This window comes from Schistocerca nitens, chromosome 1 (assembly GCF_023898315.1).
Source record: "Schistocerca nitens isolate TAMUIC-IGC-003100 chromosome 1, iqSchNite1.1, whole genome shotgun sequence".
Lineage (NCBI taxonomy): Eukaryota > Metazoa > Arthropoda > Insecta > Orthoptera > Acrididae > Schistocerca > Schistocerca nitens.
The window spans coordinates 700768637-700776008 of NC_064614.1; positions in this window are offsets into that span (position 1 = coordinate 700768637).

Sequence of the window (7372 nt, forward strand, 5' to 3'; positions counted from 1 at the left end):
TCTGAAAAAATCTGTGTCCTTGCAAATGGCTCCGCATCTCGGAAACATGTTTCATTAAAACAGAAAAATACTTAAATTATGCGGCCGGGATGGCCGAGCGGTTCTAGGCGCTACAGTCTGGAACCGCGCGACCGCTACGGTCGCAGATTCGAGTCCTACCTCGGGCACGGATGTGTGTGATGTCCTTAGGTAAGGCAGGTTTAAGTAGTTCTAAGTTCTAGGGGACTGATGACCTCAGAAGTTAAGTCCCATAGTGCTGAGAGCCATTTGAACCATTTTTGAACTTAAATTATCGTCACTGGGGACGGTATATTAGTATCGACATACTTCTAAACCTAAGCATAGTAGCGATCTTTTGTTTCGGCACGCAGTCAGCCATACGACACTTATTAGAAAACGTTAGCCATGACTGAGAGGGAAGCCGGTAGCTCTGTAATAAATGGCACCTACTTGATCTTGAGGTCACAGGCTTACGTAGAAAAACAATACAATGAAATTCAGAGTCATTCTCTGCTTATACAGTTTCACATATACGGACCAAAATATGACTAAGTTGAGACGATTCAGCATTCACCTTCCTGACGACCTGTTGAAAAGTAAATTTGCTAAACCTTTGCATTGATATATAACTATATGTAAACAAAAGTGCTTACTCAGAGCCTAAACAAACAGTGCTACGGTAATATTTAAAGAACTCTTAAAGAATGTTCATTTGATTTTATTACTGGCTATCGTATCAGAAATCCTTACGAGTCAATTTTATTGACACTGAAAAGGACAGTACAGGGAAGAATACAAAACTCACAATGTAAACTATTTGAAATGCGTATTTCCTTGGCGTATAACCTAATTCCTGCTAATTACTGATTATGATGAGTCTGGAAATGAAATCTGGCAGTTTTTCTAACTTCAAAGGAATTTATGCTCTAGAGTGCATCGTTGACACTACGTCTACGATTGTTTGCATCATTTACACAAAAAAGGAAATATTGCGTACAACTCATGAATCGTGTGCTGCATGACAACTCGGATCAACGCATACGCAATGCTCGCACAAAAAAGTTGTGTAGTGCAACCGGGAAGGAAACAGACATTGCTGTAACAAATCTTCTATGCGCCAAAGCAATAAATATTCTATATAAATGGTGCGATTGACAAAGTAAAAATATGAATTCAGAAGCCTGATGTAGCTTGAAGTCTCCTATAAAATGGTAGTTTGGAAAAATAAATCATGGTCAGCCGCATTTCATCGCGTAGCACGGTATGAAATACAAGCGAAAGGGGCCCATTCGCGAAGAGAAACTTCCATACCAGCAGCCGCGTATAACGCATGCGACTTCATAATGCCATACGATATTAAAGACTTTGCAACTGCATAATGCCATACGATATTAAAGACTTTGCAACTGTTCGGAAACTACAAGAAAGAAGTTAAAAGAGGAACAGCGGATTCGTAAAGAAATCACTGTATAAGACGTGGCGCCGTCATCGCACGAGTTTGGATTCTTTCTTTCCTTCTTTCTTTCCCTCCAACTCCCTTATTCATGGCTGCGCCTTGGTGCAGAATCTACTTCTTAACGCAGTGACCCAGAATGTCGATATCACGCACAATATTTCGATTTCGTTCGTGATTTCACGGCTGTTAACTTCCTGTAATTGCCTGAACTCGGTCTGCAGGGCGGCAAAGGGAGTTCGGCGCGGGACGGTCGAGTCCTAACGAGCCAGCCCAGCCCAACCAAGCCGGCTTAATACTTGGTCGGAGTTGCTCGGCGCTCGCTCTGGCGACGGTGGGTCGGCCAACTTGCCTTATCTTTCAAGTCCCATGTTTGAGTCGCGCTATTTTTCTTTGGGATTATTGTCCCAAAAACGTGATCTCGCTAGAAGCTGGGCATTTAGTGGATTTGCAAAACGTGAGAAACGAAGGGAAAAGGGGAGGTTGGAAAAATCGAGGCGTCCGTAATACTCAGCGACCTGATTCACAGAAAAGAAGGACCTTTTATATCGCTGTTCCGGCAAATCGTAAATCTCTCACGGTTACTTTCATGCTGTATGTCTCTGTGCAACATTACGCTCGAGTGCCTAGCCTAACACAGTTAACATACGATTATGTTCCAGAATAGTAACTCCGATGTCGATAAGTGCAAATTGTACACTACAATAGCTCCCTAAATAATCACATTACAGTAACACTGAAAGACTGCCGCAAAGCATCGCGTCAGATAGTGGATTCAGGATTATCCTCATTTTTAGCGTAAACACGTCTAATCACAATTTTATTGTCGAAGGGCCCTTAACAGTGCTCCCATAAAATATGTCACCTTTCTTCGAGCAAAAACGAATAACTTCAGAAATAGGAAAAATGATATACCGTGACTCTCTTACAAGGACTACCGATAACTTCATCTGAACTAAAGCGTATAATCCTATTTTTAATATTTGACCCAAGAAGGATCTTTTTTGTTTGGGCTTCACATGACCAAAAATAAATACTCTCTGGACAGGAGGATGTAAACTGTGGGAACTGGATATGTGTACCCTTACGCCCAGAGAAGATTGGTATTAAATAAAAGAAAATTAGTGTTGTTAATGAGTGCCGGTTACTTTAGATATATTTGATCCATGGATCACGGGCGACATTCCAATATTCGCTACCTCCTGATGAACTGCACTCACTGACATACGTAGTGCGCAAAACGTCAGACCCCCTACGCAAAATTTGTGTCCATCTCGCCTTTCTCCTACTTAGGTCCAGTTCTTTACGGTGATCATTGGAGACAAAAACCACAGTTTATAGACAATACCTCGCTCCAGTCTAAATCAACGTAATTCCACAAATTTTCAGCATCCATGTTCTCCGCGTCACCTCCTTTCTTTGCGACCGAGCGGGGTGACATAGCGGTTAGCACAATGGACATCTATTCGTGAGGACGACAGTTTATATCCCCGCTCGGCCATCCCGATTCATATTTTCCGTGGTTTCTCCTAATCGCTCCACGCAAATACAGCGATGGTTTCTTTGAAGAGAGCAAGGCCAATTGCCTTCGCCATCCCTTCGCAATCGGAGCACGTGGTCCGTCCATAATGACTGTGCTTTGGACAGGATGTTCAATCTAATCTTTTTCACTTCTTTCCGACTCGACACGAAAATTTGGCACTCATAAACAAACGAAGTCTAGCTGCCAACACTGTCGAATGAAGTACAGCTGTAAAGCTGCTGCTCCACTCAGTGCCATGCAAGCGATTGAAGATTTCGACGTGATATTTAGAAAAGATATTTTCGATATTAACGTTGAATAGACGCAAACTTCATTCCCTAGAATTGGACAGCTTAGGAAAAAAAGACTGGCGATTTACTATCATACTTTCGGAAAGACATAATTCACATAATTCCGAAGGTAACAAGAGCCAACAAGTGCTAGAATTAACACAGAATCACCTTAACAACTCATGCACCCAAGTTGCGAATAAGAATAATATATACAGAACAAAGGAAAACAAAATTGATGATCCTTCAGATGACGATCAGTTTGGCTTTAGGAAAGATAAAGGCATCACGGAGGCAATTCAAACACTGCGTTTGACAATGGAAGCAAGGCTAATGAACAATCAAGACATGTTCAGAGGATTTGCCGACCCGGAAAAAGCATTCGATAATGTAAAACGGTGCAAGACGTTCGAAATTCTCAGAAAAATAGGGGTAAGCTATAGGGAAAGCTGGATAATATACAATCTGTATAAGAAGGAAGAGGGAACTATAGAAGTGGAAAACCAAGAACGCAATGCTCGGATTAAATAGGGTGTAAGACAGGGATCAAGTCTTTCGCCCCTATTGTTCACTCTAAACATCGAAGAAGCAATGACGAAAACAGAAGAAAGTTTCAAGAGTTGTATTAAAATTCAAGGTTAAAGAATATCAGTCATAAGATTCGCTGATAACATTGCTATCTTCTTTAAAACTGAAGAAGAATTGCTGGAGGTGCTGAATGGAATGAACAGTCTAATGAATGTAGAATATAGATTGAGAGTAAGTCGGAGAAACACGCCGCGCGGGATTAGCCGAGCGGTCTGAGGCGCTGCAGTCATAGACTGTGCGGCTGGTCCTGGTGGAGGTTCGAGTCCTCCCTCGGGCATGGGTGTGTGTGTGTTTGTCCTTAGGATAATTTAGGTTAGGTAGTGTGTAATCTTAGGGACTGATGACCTTAGCAGTTAAGTCCCATAAGATTTCACACACATTTGAACATTTGAAGAAAGACGAAAGTAATGAGGAGTGGCAGAAATGAGAACAGCGAGAAATTTAACATCATAACTGGGGACCACGAAGTAGACAATGTTTGGTAATTCTGCTACCTGGGCAGAAAAATAACTCCTGGCGGACGGAGCAAGAGGGATACAAAAAGTAGACTGCCACTGGCAAAAAGGGCAATCCTGACCAAGGGAAGTCTACTAGTATCAAATATAGGCCTTAATTCGAGGAATGAATTTGTGAGAATGTACGCTTGGAGCACAGTATTCTGTGGTAGTGGAACACGGACTGTGGGAAAACCGGAACAGAAGAGGATAGAAGCATTTGAGATTTGGTGCTACATAAGAATGTTAAAAATTAGCAGTACCTATACTGATAATCTAAAGAATGACGACGTTCTCACCAGAAATCGCGAGGAAAAGTGTACGTGGAAAACAGTGACAAGAAGAACTGACAGGATGATTGGACATCAAGAATAGCTTCCATGGTACTAGAGGAAGCTGTATAGGGTGCAGGGGAAGACAAGAGATTGGAATACTTCCAACAAATAATTGAAGAAACGTGTTGCAAGTACAAGAGGTGTGTAAAGAGGCCTTTCCCGTGGATGCCTTCCTTCGACCAGTAACAGCAATGGCGCTTTTAGTAGCGCATGGATAACGTTTACAAATATTGGAGGTGTCATAGTATCACAATTAGGAAAAAGATACGTAACTGATATACTGGCTGTTTGATTATTGTACGTACAAACGAAAGGGGAGGGTAGAGGACAATGAAACAAGCAAATATTCCTTATAAACACAGGTCCGGAAACTGATGGTTTCCCCGATACGAGGTACTCACAAGTACAGACACGTCAATGTTACAATACTGTTAATGTTTGAAGGCTACGTATACTTCGAAACACCGTTAGTGTGGTGTAAATTACAAAGTCATAAACTGTCCTTGTTTTATTTTGTTATCATGCCAGATACGCCTACATAAGAACCGGTAAACAGCGTTTCGACAACAAGTGTGTAGGTCGTGGCTCACAAATGGGCCTCCATAGACCGCCGCATTGAAACCGTTGCATATATTCTTTTTTTGTGGGGGTATTTAAAATCCTTGGTGTATTCTAGCCCTGTTGATAGTGTCGATGAATATCGGCAACGCATTGTAGATAGTTATCAATATATTCGGAACACGCCTGGTATTTTTGAACCATTAGGAGATGTATTGTAGCCTGCCTTGACATGTATAGTGGCCATATGGAACACTTGATACAATCTGTACAAGATTGTATCGTTTGTCTTCAAGTGCATATCTGCAGTTTCTATCCTACGGGACTCTCAGACATTTATGTACTTACGGCTCTACTGTGACGAGGATGGGACAGGTAGTAACTGTCCCGAAATTTATCTGAAGTCATTTAGTGAAGCCCTTTCCCCTTCTGCCTGTCAACCGTGGCCCCGAGGGGGAGGAGAGGGGGAGGGCATACCCCGAAGTTGCCGATTTCCTGCCTCTGCGAATATAAATTCTGTCCTGCAGGTGACGTCATCGCCATCAGAAATTAGAATTCTAAGAGGCGACACCCGCTCAATGAACAGCTTGAACTCAACTACAAAACTGTCTGGATCGCAAAGACACGATTGTTAAAAGGTGACCGGTTTCGATCATCACATGATCATCTTAAGATTTTCAGCTATATTGATGGACAATGGCTTTGCCTGGAGCGGGAACGCTCAATGACGATAGCCAACTAGTTGAAGGTCTGAAGGTGATAACGCGTTGATCGAAACTGGTCACTTTTTAATAAACGTGCTTTTATAATCCAGACAATTTTATAATTAATTTCAAAAATTACGTTATGATCACGGATTTTTCCAGCAATGTTTTCAGAAATAATTAATAGCCGTTAATAGCTATTATAAGTGAAGCAGACTTCGCTCCCGGGATTTAGACATCCCTCACAAACAAGACGGTGCTAATGTCCGGAAACTCGAGTTTTCTGAACACCGAGAAGAAGGAAATGGATGTTCGTGCGGGCGTTTCAACCGACTGCTCTCCGATGCTTTATTCGCTTCACCACCGCGCCACACCTCTCCGTGAAGAAATTTGTTCAGGTGTCATCTACACTACTGGCCATTGAAATTGCTACACCATGAAGATGACGTGCTACAGACGCGAAATTTAACCGACAGGAAGAAGATGCTGCGATACGCAAATGATTAGCTTTTCAGAGCATTCACACAAGGTTGGCGCCGGTGGCGACACCTAAAACGTGCTGACATGAGGAAAGTTTCCTACCGATTTTTCATACAGAAACAGCAGTTGACCAGCGTTGCCTGGCGAAACGTTGTTGTGATGCCTCGAGTTAGGAGTGGAAGTGCGTACCATCACGTTTCCGACTTTGATAAAGGTCGGATTGTAGCCTATTGCGACTGCGGTTTATCGTATCGCGACATTGCTGGTATCGTTGGTCGAGATACAATGACTGTTAGCAGAATACGGAATCGGTGGTTTCAGGAGGGTAATACGGAACGCCGTGCTGGATCCGAACGGCCTCGTATCACTAGCAGTCGATATCACAGGCATCTTATCCGCATGGCTGTAGCGGATCGTGCAGCCACGGCTCGATCCCTGAGTCAACAAATGGGGACGTTTGCAAGACAACAACCATCTGCACGAACAGTTCGACGATGTTTGCAGCAGCATGGGCTATCAGCTCGCAGGCCATGGCTGCGGTTACCCTTGACGCTGCATCACAGACAGGAGCGCCTGCGATGGTGTACTCAACGACGAACCAGGGTACACGAATGGCAAAACGTCATATTTTCGGATGAATCCAGGTTCTGTTTACAACATCATGATGGTCGCATCCGTGTTTGGCGACGTCGCGGTGAACGCACACTGGAAGCGTGTGTTCGACATCGCCATCTGGCATATCACCCGGCGTGATGGTATGGGGTGCCATTGGTTACACGTCTCGGTCACCTCTTGTTCGCACTGACGGCACTTTGAACAGTGGACGTTACATTTAAGATGTGTTACGACCCGTGGCTCTACCCGTCATTCGATCCCTGCGAAACCCTACATTTCAGCAGGATAATGCACGACCGCGTGTTGCAGGTCCTGTACGGGCCTTTCTGGATA